This window comes from Canis aureus, chromosome 25 (genome assembly GCF_053574225.1).
Source record: "Canis aureus isolate CA01 chromosome 25, VMU_Caureus_v.1.0, whole genome shotgun sequence".
In the NCBI taxonomy this organism is placed as follows: Eukaryota; Metazoa; Chordata; class Mammalia; order Carnivora; family Canidae; genus Canis; species Canis aureus.
The window spans coordinates 48,637,476-48,655,341 of record NC_135635.1 but is presented as its reverse complement, the minus strand read 5'-3'; positions in this window follow the sequence as shown (position 1 = coordinate 48,655,341).

The window sequence follows — 17,866 nt, the reverse complement described above, 5'->3', positions numbered from 1 at the left end:
TGTCTGTTTATCTCATGATTGAACTGTGATTGTGAATCATATACAGAGTTATACTGCCATTTTTATTATATCATATAGGGGATAGATACTATCAACATGATTTATCAGTCTTGGGAGGCAGATGTCTGCTACCCACTCCTACATGGGAGTTAGAACCTAGCTGCACTCTAATTGAAGAAGGCCATTGGAAATCGCTGTATTCAACTCAGATACACGGGAGTATAGGCCTGACGCTTCCACATGCTTTTCTCACAACCTCTCCCAGCACCTACCATCAGGATGTTAGCAGCTAAGTCTACAGGCAGGCAGGATGCGGGTGGGTCCTGCCCTGAGCTCAGCTCTCAAAAGGAAGCATGCCTCGAAGCCAGCTTTCTACTAGCTGCGTTTTTATGGCCATGAGAACATAGCAGCATTGTAAGTCAGGAGGTTCCATGTACACCGCTCTACTGCACCTGGAGACACAAGCATTGAAGCCTGAGCTAGGCCCTTGTGTCCTATGAGCTTCTGACAAACTTGTCTAGTGAGGAGGTTCGAAATTCCATCTGAAGGCTGTGTGGAACTGTAGGGACTGGAGGTGAGCTCAAGTCTCAGAAGCAAGTACCCATTGGACACTGCGTTCAACTAGCTTCTCATGTAAGGAACTTAGTATGTAGCACCAAACTAAGAGAGCAGTTCCTCAAATATCTTTGGATTGGGATATGAGACACTAGTCGTGTGGGCCGGCACCTTCCACTAACCTCTCACAACCCTTCTGTCACACATCTAGGCTAGGCCTGATAGGAGCGAAGTGTATCTGCAGTCAGCATGTGGGAGGTACAGGGTATGAGTTCAACTCTCAGAAGTGTGTATGCTTTGCAGGCAGATGTCTGCTAGACACTTATTGATGGGAGCTAGAAGCCGAGCTACACTCTAATTGAACAAGGACGTTGGCAATCGCTGTATTGAACTGAGATACACGAGAGTACAAACCCGTCACTTCCACATGCTTTTCACACAACCTCTGCCAGCACCTAACATAAGGATGTTAGGACCTATGTCTACAGGCAGTTATGATGCGGGAGGGTCATGCCCTGACCTCAGCTCTCACAACGAAGCATGTCTAGAAGCCAGGTTACAACTAGCTGCGTTCTTATGGCAGTGAGAAGATAGCAGCATTCTGAGTCAGGAGGTTCCAAGAATACCACTCTACTGCACCTGGAGACACTTTCCAGGCCTGCATTATTCCACTTGCGTCTCACCAGCTTCTGACAAACGTCTCTGGTCAAGATGTTCGAAACTCATTCTGCAGGCAGTGTGGAACTGTGGGACTGGGTGTGAGCTGAACTCTCAGAAGTAAGTTGCCTTTGGACACGGGGTTCAGATAGCTTCTGACGTATGGAACTTAATATGTAGCACCAGTCTAAGACAGGAATTACTAGGAAAACGCTGGATTGAGCTTGGAGGCACTAGTCTTGTGGGCCGGCACCTTCCACTTAACCTCTCACAACACTTCAGTCATGCATCGAGCCTAGGCTTGTAAAGAGCGAAGTGTACCTGCAGGCAGGATGTGGGAGGTACAGGCCATAAGCCCAACTCTCATAAGTGTGTATGCCTGGGAGGCAGATGTCTGCTACCCACTCATACATGGGAGTTAGAACCTAGCTACAGGGATCCCTGGGTGGCGCAGTGGTTTAGCGCCTGCCTTTGGCCCAGGGTAGGATCCTGGAGACCCGGGATCAAATCCCACATCGGGCTCCCAGTGCATGGAGCCTGCTTCTCCCTCTGCCTATGTCTCTGCCTCTCTCTCTCTCTCTCTGTGTGTGTGTATGTGTGTGTGTGTGTGACTATCATAAATTAATTAATTAAAAAAAAAGAACCTAGCTACACTCTGATTGAAGAAGGCCGTTGGACATCGCCGTATTCAACGCAGATACACGTGAGTACAGGCCTGTCGCTTCCACATGCTTTTCTCACAACCGCTCCCAGCACCTAACATTAGGAGGTTAGCAGCTACATCTACAGGCAGGCAGGATGCGGGAGGGTCCTGTCTTGAGCTCAGGTCTCAAAAGGAAGCATGGCTCAAAGCTGTAGTTCAGGAGGTTCAATGAATACTGCTCTACTGCACCTGGAGACACAACCACTGAAGCCTTCGACTTGCCCCCTGCGTACCATGAGCTTCTGGCATACATCTCTAGTGAGGATGTTCGAAACTGTATCTGCAGTCAGTGTGGAACTGTGAGTGACTGCGTGTGGTCTCACCTCTCAGAATCAAGTTCCCCTGGACACTGCTTTCAACTAGCTTCTCTTGTATAGAAGTTAGTATGTAGTGCCAATGTATGAGAGGAATTCCTCGGTAGTCGCTGGATTGAGCTTCAAGACACTTGTCCCCTGACCTGCACCTTCCAATTGCCTCTCACACCACTTCTGTCATGCAACGAACCTAGGCCTCTTAGAAGCGCAGTGTACATGCAGTGTGGGACCCAGGAAATTTCTTTTTATTTATGATAGTCACACTGCAAGAGAGATATAGAGAGGCAGAGACATAGGCAGAGGGAGAAGCAGGCTCCATGCACCGGGAGCCCGACATGGGATCGATCCCGGGTCTCCAGGATCACGCCCCTGGCCAAAGGCAGGCGCTAAACTGCTGCGCCACCCACGGATCCTGGGACCCAGGAAATTTAACGAAAATCCCCTACTCCTGGGGATTAGCAGAGGAGGACAGATGCCATTTTGTGCTACACCTGTCACCCCCTGTATGACCCCTACATAAACTGCTTATTGCTTAAGGTGCTGCCCCACCCTAGTCAAGCTTTTGGGCACACACTACTCAGAAATCGGCCCATAACAACGTAACCCTGCTTTGTGCCCGCCAAAACTGCGCACCAATTCTGACCAAAGTAATAGGCCAGCTCAAATGGATACTATAGGGTAAGATGTAATTCAATCGGCCACCTGCGTGTGGACCGACATGTCTGAGCAACTTTCTGTGTATCCCATGGGCCACTGGCCCCTATAAAGCTGCTATGCCTCTTAGTCTCAGGGTCCAAGTCCCTGCTCCGCTGTGTCAGGTATACTTAGACCCACGCTCCAGCTTGTAAATAAACCCTCTTGTGTTTGCATCGGTGTCGGCTTCTCGGTGGTTTCTAGGATTCACAATCTTGGCCACAACATTTGGGGGCTCGTCCGGGATCTGAGAGACCTCCAGGACCTTATCCGGAGGATTTCACGCGTGGTGAGTGCACTCAACTTTTTCCACCTTTTGCATGTATATTCTCTGAGAGCTCCAACCTGTAGGAATTCCAATCTGTATTAGGTCAGCATTGGCTTAGGCGGACGCGCTGGTGGGCCATCAACCGGGGGTCTTGAGGAGATGTCCCTTGCCCCTGCCTGGAGGATGGAGGTCCTATCTGTAAGGAGGACGGAGGTCCACATCTGTATGGAAAACGGGGGTCCTCATCTGTAAGGAGGACGGGGGTCCTCATCTGTATGGAGGATGGGGTCCTCATCTGTAAGGAGGACGGGGGTCCTCATCCATAAGGAGGATGTGGTCCTCATCCGTAATGACGACAGAAGTCCTCATCCATAAGGAGGTCTGGGCTCCTCATCCGTAAGGAGGATGGGGGTCCTCGTCTGTATGGAGGACGGGGGTCCTCATCTGTAAGGAGGGCTGGCTGCCAGCCCTTCGGATTACTTTCTGTCTTGTCTCCACAGCCGCACTAGAACGTTTGTCTGTTACTGTGCTCTTCTTACCTCTTTGGACGCTGGTCTGTTACCTGTTTGTGTGCTGGTCTGTGTTACTGTGTTCTTGTTAACTGTGTGTTTGACTGTGTTACTTGTGAACTGTCGTAACTGTCTGTGCCTTGGTGTGGACAGGGGACATAATGAGGCAGATGCAAACCATACCCTTGTCTCTTATGCTCTCCCACTTCTCGGATGTTAGGGAAAGAGCTCTTATTGTGAGCATAGACATACAGAGAGAGAGATTCCAAATTTATTGCATATCAGAATGGCCAACCTTTGACGTGGGATGGCCCCGAGAAGGAAATTTTCACCTACCTATTATCTTACAGGTTAAGGCCGTGAACTTCAGGGACAAACCAGATGGCCACCCTGACCAGATGCCCAACATCCTGGCCTGTCAGGACATGATCGAGAATTCCCCTCCTTGGCTAAAACCCGTTTTTACTCCCCAAAGCACACAACTCGCCTGAAGGTAAGGAGAGACTCCGGGTCCACCGCCAGACTCTAATGGCAGGTCTCCAGGCTGCCGCGTGCAAGACTACCAATCTGGCCAAGGTCTATGATGTGAGACAGGGTAAGGATGAGAGTCCAGCAGCCTTCTTAGAGGGAGCAATAGAGGCTTTTAGGCAGTACACCCCTATGAACCCAGAAGCCCCGGAAACAAAGGCCGCAATTATCATGGCTTTTGTTAACCAGGCCGTTCTGAACATTAAAAAGAAATTGCAAAGAGTAGAGAGACTGGGAGAGAAGAGCTTGCAGGACTTAGTGACAATAGCAGAACGAGTCTATAATAGAAAAAGTCCGGAAGAACTGCATGTTACCACCCCACACGCTATTAAAGGGGTACTCAAACAGCCCCCAGACAGCTGGATCAGCAATGCCCATCTGACCCATTATCAGAGCCTACTGCTAAACCCCACCAGAATTTTATTTAAGCCACCGACAACCCTGAATCTGGCAACGCTACTCCCTAACCCAGACTGGGACCCCCCTCTGCATGACTGTCAAGAAATTTTGGCACAGGTGTACGGAATCAGAGCTGATCTCCAGGACCAGCCACTGCCGAACGCCAATGCCACCTGGTACACGGACGACAGCAGTTTTGTCCGAGAAGGAGTCCGATTTGCGGGGGCAGCCATACCATAACCACGGAGACAGAGACCGTCTGGGCGGAGCCATTGACAGCCTAAATGTTGGCTCAATGGGCAGAACTGATCCCACTGGCCAAGGCACTGACCATGGAGGAAGGTAAACGAATAAACATCTACACCGACAGCAGGTACGCCTTTGCCACCGCTCACATTCGCGGAGCCCTTTACAGAGAGAGAGAGAGCTTCTGACAGCAGAGGCAGACTGTTAAAAACAAAACGGAGATTCTTGAACTCCTGAGGACCCTCTGGCTGCCCAAGGCCCTAGCCATCATCCACTGTCCGGGGCACCAAAAGGCAGACACACCAGTAGCCAGGGGAAACCGGCTAGCCGATTTAAAAGCAAAGGAGGTGTCCCTTTTGGTGACCCAGGTCTTAGCAACCACGCTACCTGATCCGGGGGAACGGAACCTGCCGGACACCCCCAACTATAGTGATGCTGACTTACACTGGATCAAACGCTTGCCTATGACCCAGTGATTGTGTGGCTGGTGGAGGGCCACAGACTCCAGCATCATCTTGCCAGAGGAACTGGGACGGCGAGTCCTATCCAAAACGCATCGGAGTACTCACACGGGAACAAGGAAGATGGAAGACCTCGTACGACATGCAAAGATCACTATTAAAGACTCTCGAACAAAGATCGAGCAGATCGTGGCAAGCTGCCACTCATGCCAGTTAACTAATGCCACCGCCCATGGATCTAACCCAGGCACCTGGCTCCGGGGGGACCGCCCAGGAGCCTACTGGGAAGTGGACTTCACTGAGGTAAAACCTGGAAAATATGGATACAGGTATTTATTAGTGTTTGTAGATACTTTTTCAGGATGCACAGAGGCATTTCCCACCAAACATGAAACGGCACAGACCGTGACCAAGAAACTACTGGAAAACATCTTACCGAGGTATGGCTTTCCTGTTAAGATTGGGTCAGACAAGGGCCCAGGATTCTTCTCTAAGGTAACACAGGGAGTGGCACTAGTACTTGGGGCAGATTGGAAATTAGATTGTGCATATAGGCCCCAGAGCTCAGGACAGGTAGAGAGGATGAACAGAACATTAAAGGAGACCTTAACTAAATTAGCCCTGGAGACTGGCGGGGACTGGGTGACTCTCCTCCCCTTCACCCTATATCGGGTGAGGAACTCCCCATATAAGATGGGACTGACTCCCTACGAGATCATGTTCGGTCTTCCTCCACCTGTTATCCCCATTTTAAAACTAGAGGTGCTTGCTGAATTTGATGATCACCAACTTCTTTTCTCCCTCCAAATGTCATGAACCCATGAGCAGGTGTGGCCTAAGCTGAGGGCCCTCTATGAGACTGGGCCACCCCCGGATCCCCATCGATATCAGCCAGGTGACTGGGTGTACATGTGTACGTGTGGAGATACCAACACCGGACACTTCAACCTCGCTGCAAGGGACCTACACCCTGATCCTGACCACTCCCAATGCTCTCAAGGTCGACGGGATTACTCCCTGGTCCACTACACCCACGTCCAGCCAGCTGACCCACATACCGTTCTCAAGAACTTTGTTCCAGAATGGAAAAGCCACCCGGACAAGGACAATCCCCTAAAGCTAAGAGTGCACCGTTCTCACTAATTTCACACCTCCAAGACTCCCTAGTCTGAGGTTGTCCTTCAAAATAGAAAGGGATTAGACTTAGTCTTCTTACAACAAAGGGTGTGTGTGTGGTGTGTGGGGGGGGTATGTGCTGCCTTAAACGTAGAATGCTGCTTCTTCACTGGAATATAAATGGCAGCGAGAACAGCAACAAGGTTGGTTAAAATCCTGGTTTAATCATTCCACCTGGCTCACCCTAAGAGCAACCTGGACCCTTGATTGGATCCTGCATAGGATCCTCTGAAAAAGGGGGGAATGTGGGACCCAGGAAATTTAACAAAAATCCCCTACCCCTGGACAAGCAGAGGAGGACTGATTCCATTTTGTGCTACACCTGCCACCTCCTGTATGACCCCCACATAACCTGCTTATTGCTTAAGGCGCTGCCCCACCCTAGTCGAGCCGCTGGGCACACCCTAATCGGAAATCGGCTCAGAACAATGTAACCCTGCTTTGTGCCCGCCAAAAATGCGTGCCAATTCTGACCAAAGTAATAGGCCAGCTAAAATGGATACTATAGGGTAAGATGTAATTCAATCGGCCACCTGCGTGTGGACCGACATGACTGTGCACCTTTCTGTTAATCCCATGGGCCACTGGCCCCTATAAAGCTGATACGCCGCCTCTTAGTCTCGGGGTCCAAGTCCCTGCTCCGCAGTGTCGGGTATATTTGGACCCATGCTGGAGCTTGTAAATAAACCCTCGTGTGTTTGCATCGGTGTCAGCTCCTTGGTGGTTTCTCGTATTTGCAATCTTGGGCACAAGACCAGGGCCTGCTGCCCTGACCTCCCTTCCAGGGCCACACTGACCGCCCCACAGGCCCTCTGTGCCCGAGGCACACAGGCACGGGGATGCGGGGAGGGGAGGAAGTGCCCCGGAACCCGGCCAGCCCGGGCCCCCAGGACAGAGGGAGCACAGACCTCCTAGGTCGCTTTGCACAGACCCTGGTGACCTGAGGCTCCCTGACTGTCACTCTGTCCCAGCCCCTCCTGGCCCGGGGGCACGGGCTGAGTCCCAGTAAAGTCCGTGGGGTCCTGACCCTGGTGTCTGGCCGCCCCTGGTAGGCACGTGGGGACGTCAGCTGTGTGTATGCCTGGCGGCGCCCCTGCAGAGGCTGGTTGGGGCCTGGGTGGTGCCCCTCCTCCTCTCTGGGGGTCTCTCCACGCCCCGTGCACAGAGTTCCTGGAGACACAGAAATGGGCTGGCTGTGCATTTTCGCACCACAACACTTTCTTGACTTGCTACAGCAAACGGGCTCAGAGCCGAGGGTGCCCACCTTCCCCTGGGGAGGGAGCCCTTTCTGTCCTTCAGGCGAGGGCAAGAATCACACGGGGTGGGGGGGCGGGGGCTGGAGTCCCCCACCTGGAAGCATGTGTGGACTCCGTTTGGGGGCGTGTGTCCCCCAAACACAGGTTTCAGCCTGAGAGACGGTTCTGAGGACAGCAGAGCTGACCTGGACCTGCAGCTCATGGGCTCCTGCGCTGGGTCCCCGCAGGGCAGCTGGACCCCGGCCTTGGGCCCCCTGAGACCCCAACACCTGGAGGAGCCTGCCTCCTGCTGTGGGTGTTGGTGGGGCCAACCGGCCTACCCCTGTTCTCCCCACCCTGGGCTGTCCCGGGATCCCCAGGGCTGCCCTAGGTCAGCGACCTGGATCTGTGGGGCACGCCCAGGAGGTCACATCCAGCTGTGAGAGGGCTCCCTCAGCCCAGAGCCAGAATCCAGGCCCAGCCAGGGCCGGGGGGGCTGGATCCCATTAGTCTTTGTGTTGGGCCTGGGGGGGGCTCAAATCACCCCAGCCCTCACAGAGCCCGGGGCCAGGCCAGCCCAGGTCCCTCTGGGTTAGGGGCTGATGTCCTGTGCAGGGTGTGCCGCCCTCCAGGCCGGACAGTGGGAGGAGGCAGGGCACAGTGCATCCTGTGCTCCACCCACCTGCACCCACCCTGTTGGGGGCTCCCGGCATTCCCTCCTCCTTGCAACCCCTCGGTACTCTATGGGACACCAGGGCTTCTGATGGGAGCAGGCTGTCCAGAGAACCCCGGGGAGGCTGAGCATGTCCCACATGGGGCAGCTGCACCGGGTCCTTGCTGGGAGCCGATGGTGTTGGGCAGAGGTATGATGGTGGTGGAGTGTGGGGGATGTACACACCCATAGTGTGGGTGGGGATTGTGTGGGGTGTGAGGGGGATGGTGTAGGGGGGATGGTATGGGGGCGATGCTATGGGGGATGATGATGTAGGGTGATGGTGTGGAGGTGGGGAATGAGGGGGATGGCGTGGGGGGCCTGCGGACACAGGGCATCCCCTTTCTCTAAGATGCACACGGAGACGTGTACAGATAAAGGCGACCCCAGTCTGGGGTTTGCTGTGACACCTGCTCCTCGGGCCCCGCGTGGTCAGTGCAGGGCCCTGGCTGGACCGGGGGCATTATCTGGGGGTCATCATACTATGTATGTATACAAATTGCAAATTGTCTCAAATGAAATGCATAGACTTTAGAAATATATAAAGCATCGAGGGTGGGTGTCACCCTGAAACGTCTGGCCCTCATCGGATCGATGTGTGTCCTGCTCCAGCCACGGCCATGCTGCCTGGCCCCCAGGTCCCCTTACTGCCCCCCACGGACCCCACCCCAGCCCCTTGCCTTTCAGGCGGCTGTCCCTCAACCCTTTGGAGTTCAGCTCACATGGCAACCCTTGGAGGCCCCATCCTAGTGGCCTCCTCATCCCCGAACTCCGGGTGTGGGGGCACGGGGGTCATCCCCAGCACCTTACCATGCGGCGGTGTGTTGTTGGCTGCTGTTGCTACCCCCGGCCTCAGAAGCCCAGTGTTTCCTACCCAGAAGCCCCCGGGCCTCCCCTCGGGCCCCAACCCCCCCCCCCCCACCCGGCCCAGGAGCCTCACCCGACCCCATAGCGGTCCCAAAACATGTTGTGGCTGCCGAACGTCCTGTTGACGTCCAGGCCTATCTGCGTGATGTCCCTGGAGGAGACCAGGGCCTCCTCCTTCATTTCCTGCGCGAAAACTGGGGAGGAGGAGCCGGCATCAGGGACACAGACCCCGACCTGTCACCAGCTGCCGTCCTGGGCAGGAAGCCCTGAGGTCACCATGGGAGTGTGTCCTGCCAAAACCTCCTTCCTTCCCCTGGGAGGCCGGGGATGGCGGCAGTGCGCACCATGCCCAGAGGTCCCATGGGCCTCTGCCCAGCTGTTGTGGGCTGGGAGGTGACTGAGGGTCAGCCTGGGTGGGAGGGGACAGGAGGTCAGCCCAGGTGGGGAGGGGACATGGGGGTGTTGTGCTCAAGATTGTGAATCCGAGAAACCACTAAGGAACCGACACCGATTCAAACACAGGAGGGTTGATTTACCAACTCGAGCTTGCCTCCAAGTATACCCGACAGGGCAGAGCAGAGACTTAGACCCCGAGGTGGGTTTTAGCTTAGTTTTGTTTTTTGTTTTTTGTTTTTTGTTTTTAGCTTAGTTTTAAGGGCTGGTCTCAGGTACCTCCAGAAGGGCTGGAGCAATTCCTCAAGTTCTGTTTACATTTTGATATGGGGCCCTGGAGGGCATTGAGCTCTGTTCTTATTCTAATAGGGGCTTCCTGCCCTTGGCTTGGGCTCAGATTTTATTGTAATGTGGGGCTTTCTAGGACATTAAGCTGTAAACTTTTGTTTTTTTTCCTGTAACTGAAGTAATGTAAATTTCAGCTCTTATTCACAGGGGCCTGGGATGGCTGGACATGTGCTAACGCTGAACATAAAGTGAAATGGCCTTAATTTTCTTGGCCTCCACATGTCCCATCCTATCTAGCTCCTTCCCCCTTCCCCAGAGCTCCTAAGAGAGCAATTGCAAATGACCTCTGGTGCTAGCATATGTTGGGGGACAGGCCCAGGGATTTGGGATCAAGAAGACCTGGGTGGTTGTGCAGTGGGATTCCATGCTGCAGACTCTTATTCCCTAAGGCTATCTTGAAAACTGACTTTGTACATAGAACAGCTCTCCTTTGTATTTAAAAGATGAAGAGCCAGTCAAAGCGGTTTTTCTCTGCCCATCTGATTGCTCAGATTCCAATGTGAGACGTATTTCCTGTTAATAAGGATAATTTACTATCCGTAGTACTATGGTTAAAATATTCTGACACAAGTAATTCTGATGGATGAGGGTTTCTCATCTCTTTCTTCACAGCTCAGTCACTCATCAAGAAATGCATCTGTATGGATTTGGAAAGAACTGAGACACACTATTACCTATGATCATGTTATTATGTAAAGGATTCTTCCTTGAGATTCTTCCTCTGGTTTAACTGACCCTGAAACACTGTGAACTCTTTGGAAGACAAATGTCAGGAAATAAATGTTATGCATTGCTAATTTTAAATGCACTTGCAGTATGGTGTCTAATATAAAAGAAGTATTTTTATCTGATATTTGCTATTTATTATCCTTTCCTGCTTTTCAGGTTGAGGAGGCATTATACGTGTTCATAATCGCTGTATTGAAATGAGATACAGGAGAGTACAAGCCTGTCACTTCCACATGCTTTTCACACATCCTCTGCCAACACCTAACATAAGGATGCTAGGACTTATGTCTACAGGCAGTTATGATGCAGGAGTGTCATGCCCTGACCTCAGTTCTCACAACGAAACATGCCTAGAAGCCAGGTATCAAATAGCTGCGTTCTTATGGCAGTGAGAACATAGCAGCATTCTGAGTCAGGAGGTTCCAAGATTACCACTCTACTGCACCGGGAGACACTTTCCATGCCTGCATTATTCCACTTGCGTCTCTCCAGTATCTGACAAACGTCTCTGGTCAAGATGTTTGAAACTCATTCTGCAGGCAGTGGGTGTGAGTTCAACTCTCAGAAGTAAGATGCCTTTGGACACGGGGTTCAGATAGCTTCTGACGTATGGAACTTATTATGTAAGCACAGGAATTACTAGGAAATCGCTGGATTGAGCTTGGAGGCACTAGTCTTGTGGGCCGGCACCTTCCACTTACCTCTCACAACTCTTCAGTAACGCATCGAGCCTAGGCTTGTTAAGAGCGAAGTGTACCTGCAGGCAGAATGTGGGAGATACAGGCCATAAGCTCAACGATCAGAAGTCTGTAAGCCTGGGAGGTAGATGTCTGCTATCCACACATATATGGGAGTTAGAACCTAGCTACAGGGATCCCTGGGTGATGCAGGGGTTTAGCGACTGACTTTGGCCCAGGGCGCACTCCTGGAGACCCGGGATCGAATCCCACATCGGGCTCCCGGTGCATGGAGCCTGCTTCTCCCTTTGCCTATGTCTCTGCCTCTCTCTCTCTCTCTCTCTCTCTCTCTCGGTGACTATCATAAATAAATAAAAAATTAAAAAAAAAAAAAGAAGGCCATAGGACAACGCCATATTCAACACAGATAGACATGAGTACAGGCTTGTCGCTTCCACATGCGTTTCTCACAACTTCTCCCAGCACCTAACATTAGGATATTAGCGGCTACGTCTACAGGCAGGCAGGATGCGGGAGAGTTCTGCCCTGTCCTCAGCTGTCACAGGGAATCATGCCTAGAAGCCAGCTTTCAACTAGCTGCGTTCTTACAGAAATGAGAAGGTAGCAGTATTCTGAGTCAGGAGGTTCCAAGATTACCACTCTACTGCACCTGGAGATACCGTCAGGTCTGCATTGTTCCACTTGTGACTCAGAAGCCTCTGGCAAACGTCTCTGGTGAAGATGTGCGAAACTCACTCTGCAGGCAGTGTGGAACTGTGAGGGACTGAGGGTGAGCTCAACTCTCAGAAATATGTTGATTTTGGACAAGGCGTTCAGCTACTTTCTCACGTATGGAACATAGTATGTAGCACCAGTATACCACAGGAATTACTAGGAAATCGCTGGATTGAGCTTGGACGCACTAGTCTTGTGTGCCGGGACATTCCATTTACCTCTCCCAACACTTCCGTCACACAGTGAGACTAGGCCTTTTAGAAGCAAAGGGTACCTGAAGGCAGGATGTGGGGATACAGGACATAAGTTCAACTCTCAGAACTTGGTCTGCTTTGCAGGCAGATGTCTGCCAGACACTTACTCAGGGGAGCTAGAACCGAGCTACTCTCTGATTGAACAAGGATGTTAGCAATCGCTATATTGACCTAGGATGCACGTGAGAACGGGCCTGTCACTTCGACAGGCTTTTCACACAACCTCTTCCAGCACCTAACATAACGATGCCAGGACGAATGTCTACAGTCAGTATGCGGGAGGGTCCTGCCCTAACCTCAGCTCTCACAGGGAAGCATGCCTGGAAGCCAACTCACAACTAGCTGCGCTCTTATGACAGTGAGAAGGTAGCAGTATTTTGAGTCAGGAGATACCAAGATTACCACTCTACTGCACCTAGAGATACCGACCAGGTTTTCATTGTTCCACTTGCGTCTCAAAAAACTCTGGCAAACGTCTCTGGTGAAGACGTGTGAAACTCACTCTGCAGGCAGTGTGGAACTGTGAGGGACTGAGGGTGGGCTCAACTCTCAGAAGTAAGGTGTTTATGGACCAGGCTTTGAACTACCTTCTCACATATGGAACTTAGTATGTAGCACCAGTCTACCACAGGAATTACTAGGAAATCGCTGGATTGAGCTTGGAGGCACTGGTCTTGTGCGCCCGGAGATTCCAATTACCTCTCCCAAAACTTCCGTCAAGCAGCGACCCTAGGCCTTTTAGAAGCGAAGGGTACCAGCAGGCTGGATGTGGAGGAACAGGCCATTAGCTCAACTCTCAGAACTGTGTATTCATTGGAGGCAGAAGTCTGCTACCCACTCGTACATGTGAGTTGGAACCTAGCTACACTATGATTGAAGAAGGTCTTTGGAAATCCCTTTATTCAACTCAGATACACGTAAGGTCAGGAACAACGATTCCACATGCTTTTCTCACAACTTCTCCCAGCCACTACCATGAGGATGTTAGCAGCTACTTCTACAGTCAGGCACGATGCGGGATGGTTCTGCCCTGAACTAAGCTCTCACAGGGAAGCATGCCTGGAAGCCAGCTCTCAACTAGCTGCGTTCTAATGGCAGAGTAAAGGTAACAGTATTCTGAGTCAGGAGGTTCCAAGATTACCACTCTACTGCACCTGGAGATACAGTCCAGGTCTGCATTGTTAACTTGCGTCTCAGAAGCCTCTGGCAAACGACTCTGGTGAAGACCTTCGAAACTCACTCTGCAGGCAGTGTGGAACTGTGAGGGACTGAGGGTGAGCACAACTCTCAGAAGTAAGATGCTTTTGGACAAGGCGTTCAACTACCTTCTCACGTATGGAACTTAGTATGTAGCACCAGTCTACCAGAGGAATTACTAGGAAATCGCTGAATTGAGCTTGCAGGCACTAGTCTTGTGTGCCGGGAGATTCCAATTACCTCTCCCAACACTTCCATCAAGCAGCGAGCCTAGGCCTTTTAGAAGCGAAGTGTACCAGCAGGCTGGATGTGGAGGTACAGGCCATAAGCTCAACTCTCAGAACAGTGTATTCCTGGGAGGCATATGTCCTGTACGCACTAGTACTTGTGAGTTGGAACTTCGCTACACTCTGATTGAAGAAGGTCTTTGGAAATCGCTGCATTCAACTCAGATACGTAAGGTCAGGAACAACGATTCCACATCCTTTTCTCAAAACCTCTCCCAGCAACAACCATGAGGGTGTTATCAGCTACGTCTACAGTCAGGCAGGATGCAGGAGGGTTCTGACCTGAACTCAGCTCTCAAAGGAAAGCATGCCTGGAAGCCAGATCTCAACTAGCTGCGTTCTTATGGCAGAGAGAAGGTAGCAGTATTCTGAGTCAGGAGGTTTCAAGATTACCACTCTTCTGCACCTGGAGATACCGCCCAGGTCTGCATTGTTAACTTGCGTCTCAGAAGCCTCTGGCAAAAGTCTCTGGTGAAGACGTGGGAAACTCACTCTGCAGGCAGTGTGGAACTGTGAGGGACTGAGGGTGAGCTCAACTCTCAGCAGTAAGATGATTTTGGACAAGGCGTTCAGCTACCTTCTCACATATATTGAACTTAGTATGTAGCACCAGTCTACCACAGGAATTACTAGGAAATCGCTGGATTGAGCTTGGAGGCACTAGTCTTGCGTGCCTGGAGACTCCAATTACCTCTCCCAACACTGCCGTCACGCAGCAGGTCTAGGCCGTTTAGAAGCGAAGCGTACCTGCAGACAGGATATGGAGGTACAGGCCGTAAGCTCAACTCTCAGAAGTAAGCATGGAAGGCAGATGTCTACTACCCACTAGTACATGGGAGTAGGAACCTAGCTACACTCTGATTGAAGAAGGCCGTTGGAAAACGCTGTATTCAACTCATGTACACGTGAGTTCAGGCTCAATGGTTACACATGCTATTCCCCCAACCTCTCCCAGCAACTAACATAAGGATGTAGCAGCTACGTCTACAGTCAGGCAGGATGCGGGAGGGTTCTGCCCTGACCTCAGCTCTCACAGGGAAGCATGCCTAGAAGCCAGCTCTCAACAAGCTGCGTTCTTATCGCAGTGAGAAGGTAGCAGTATTCTGAGTCAGGAGGTTCCAAGATTACCACTGTACTGCACCTGGAGATACAGTCCATGTCTGCATTGTTAAGTTGCGTCTCACAAGCCTTTGACAAACGTCTCTGGTGAAAACGTGCGAAACTCACTCTGCAGGCAGTGTGGAACTGTGAGGGCCTGAGGGTGAGCTCAACTCTCAGAAGTAAGATGCTTTTGGAAAGGCATTAGCTACATTCTCACATATATGGAACTTAGTATGTAGCACCAGTCTACCACAGGAATTCTAGGAAATCACTGGATTGAGCTTGGAGGCACTAGTCTTGTGTGCCTGGAGACTCCAATTACCTCTCCCAACACTGCCGTCACGCAGCAGGGCTAGGCCGTTTAGAAGCGAAGGGTACCTGCAGGCAGGATATGGAGGTACAGGCCGTAAGCTCAACTCTCAGAAGTAAGCATGGGAGGCAGATGTCTACTACCCACTAGTACATGGGAGTAGGAACCTAGCTACACTCTGATTGAAGAAAGCCGTTGGAAAATGCTGTATTCAACTCTGGTACACGTGAGTTCAGGCTCAATGCTTACACATGCTATTCCCCCAACCTCTCCCAGCAACTAACATAAGGATGTTAGCAGCTACGTCTACAGTCAGGCAGGATGCGGGAGGGTTCTGCCCTGACCTCAGCTCTCACAGGGAAGCATGCCTAGAAGCCAGCTCTCATCTAGCTGCGTTCTTATCGCAGTGAGAAGGTAGCAATATTCTGAATCAGTTGCTTCCAAGATTACTACTGTACTGCACCTGGAGAAACCGGCCAGGTCTGCATTGTTAAGTTGCGTCTCTCAAGCCTCTGGGATCGTCTCTGGTGAAGACGTGGGAAACTCACTCTGCAGGCAGTGTGGAACTCTGAGGGACTGAGGGAGAGCTCAACTCTCAGCAGTAAGATGATTTTGGACAAGGCGTTCAGCTACCTTCTCACATATGGAACTTAGTATGTAGCACCAGTCTACCCCAGGAATTACTGGGAAATCGCTGGATTGAGCTTGGTGGCACTAGTCTTGTGTGCCGGGAGATTCCAGTTACCTCTCCCAACACTTGCGTCAAGCAGCGAGCCTAGGCCTTTTGGAAGCGAAAGGTAGCTGCAGGCAGGAGGTAGGGTTACAGGCCATAAGCTCAACACTCAGAAGTGTGTATACATTGGAGGCAGATGTCTGCTACCCACTCGGACATGCGAGTGGGAACCTAGCTACACTCTGATGAAGAAGGACTTTGGAAATCGCTGTATTCAACTCAGATACACGTGGGTTCAGGCACAATGATTCCACATGCTTTTCTCATAACGTTTCCATGCCACTAACATGAGGAGGTTAGCAGCTCCTTCTACAGTCAAGCAGGATGCGGGAGGGTTGTGCCCTGTCCTTAGCTCTCACAGGGAAGCAGACCTTGAAGCCAGCTGTCAACTAGCTGCATTCTTATGGCAGGGTGAAGGTAGCAGGATTCTGAGACAGGAGGTTCCCAGGTTACCACTCTACTGGACCTGGAGATACCCTCCAGGTCTGCATTGTTAACTTGCGTCTCAGAAGCCTCTGGCAAACGTCTCTGGTGAAGACGTGCGAAACTCACTCTGCAGGCAGTGTGGAACTGTGAGGGACTGAGGGTGAGCTCAACTCTGAGAAGTAAGATGTTTTTGGGCAAGGTGTTCAACTACCTACTCACGTATGGAACTTAGTATGTAGCACAAGTCTACCCCAGGAATTACTAGGAAATCGCTTGATTGAGCTTGGAGGCACTCCTCTTGTGTGCAGGGAGATTCCAGGTACCTCTCCCAACACTTGCGTCGAGCAGCGAGCCTAGGCCTTTTGGAAGCGAAAGGTAGCGGCAGGCAGGATGTAGGGTTACAGGCCATAAGCTCAACTCTCAGAAGTGTGTATGCATGGGAGGCAGATGTCTGCTACCCACTCGGACATTGGAGTTGGAACCTAGCTACACTCCTATTGAAGAAGGATGTTGGAAATCGCTGTATTCAACTCAGATACATGGGAGTTCAGGCCCAATGCTTACACATGCTTTTCCCACAACCCATCCCAGCCATTAACATAAGGAGGTTAGCAGGTACGTCTACAGTCAGGCAGGATGCGGGAGGGTTCTGCCCTGTCCTCAGCTCTCACAGGGAAGCATGCCTAGAAGCCAGCTCTCAACTAGCTGCATTCTTATGACAGTGTGAAGGTAGCAGTATTCTGAGTAAGGAGGTTCCCAGATTACCACTCTACTGCACCTGGAGATACCGTCCAGGTGTGCATTGTTAACTTGCGTCTCAGAAGCCTCTGGCAAAAGTCTCTGGTGAAGACGTGGGAAACTCACTCTGCAGGCAGTGTGGAACTGTGAGGGACTGATGGTGAGCTCAACTCTCAGAAGTAAGATGATTTTGGACAAGGCGTTCAGCTACCTTCTCACATATGGAACTTAGTATGTAGCACCAGTCTACCCCAGGAATTACTGGGAAATCGCTGGATTGAGCTTGGTGGCACTAGTCTTGTGTGCCGGGAGATTCCAGTTACCTCTCCCAACACTTCGGTGAAGCAGCGAGCCTAGGCCTTTTGGAAGCGAAAGGTAGCTGCAGGCAGGAGGTAGGCTTACAGGCCATAAGCTCAACTCTCAGAAGTGTGTATACATGGGAGGCAGATGTCTGCTACCCACTCGGACATGCGAGTGGGAACCTAGCTACACTCTGATGAAGAAGGACTTTGGAAATCGCTGTATTCAACTCAGATACACGTGGGTTCAGGCACAACGATTCCACATGCTTTTCTCACAACGTTTCCCTGCCACTAACATGAGGACGTTAGCAGC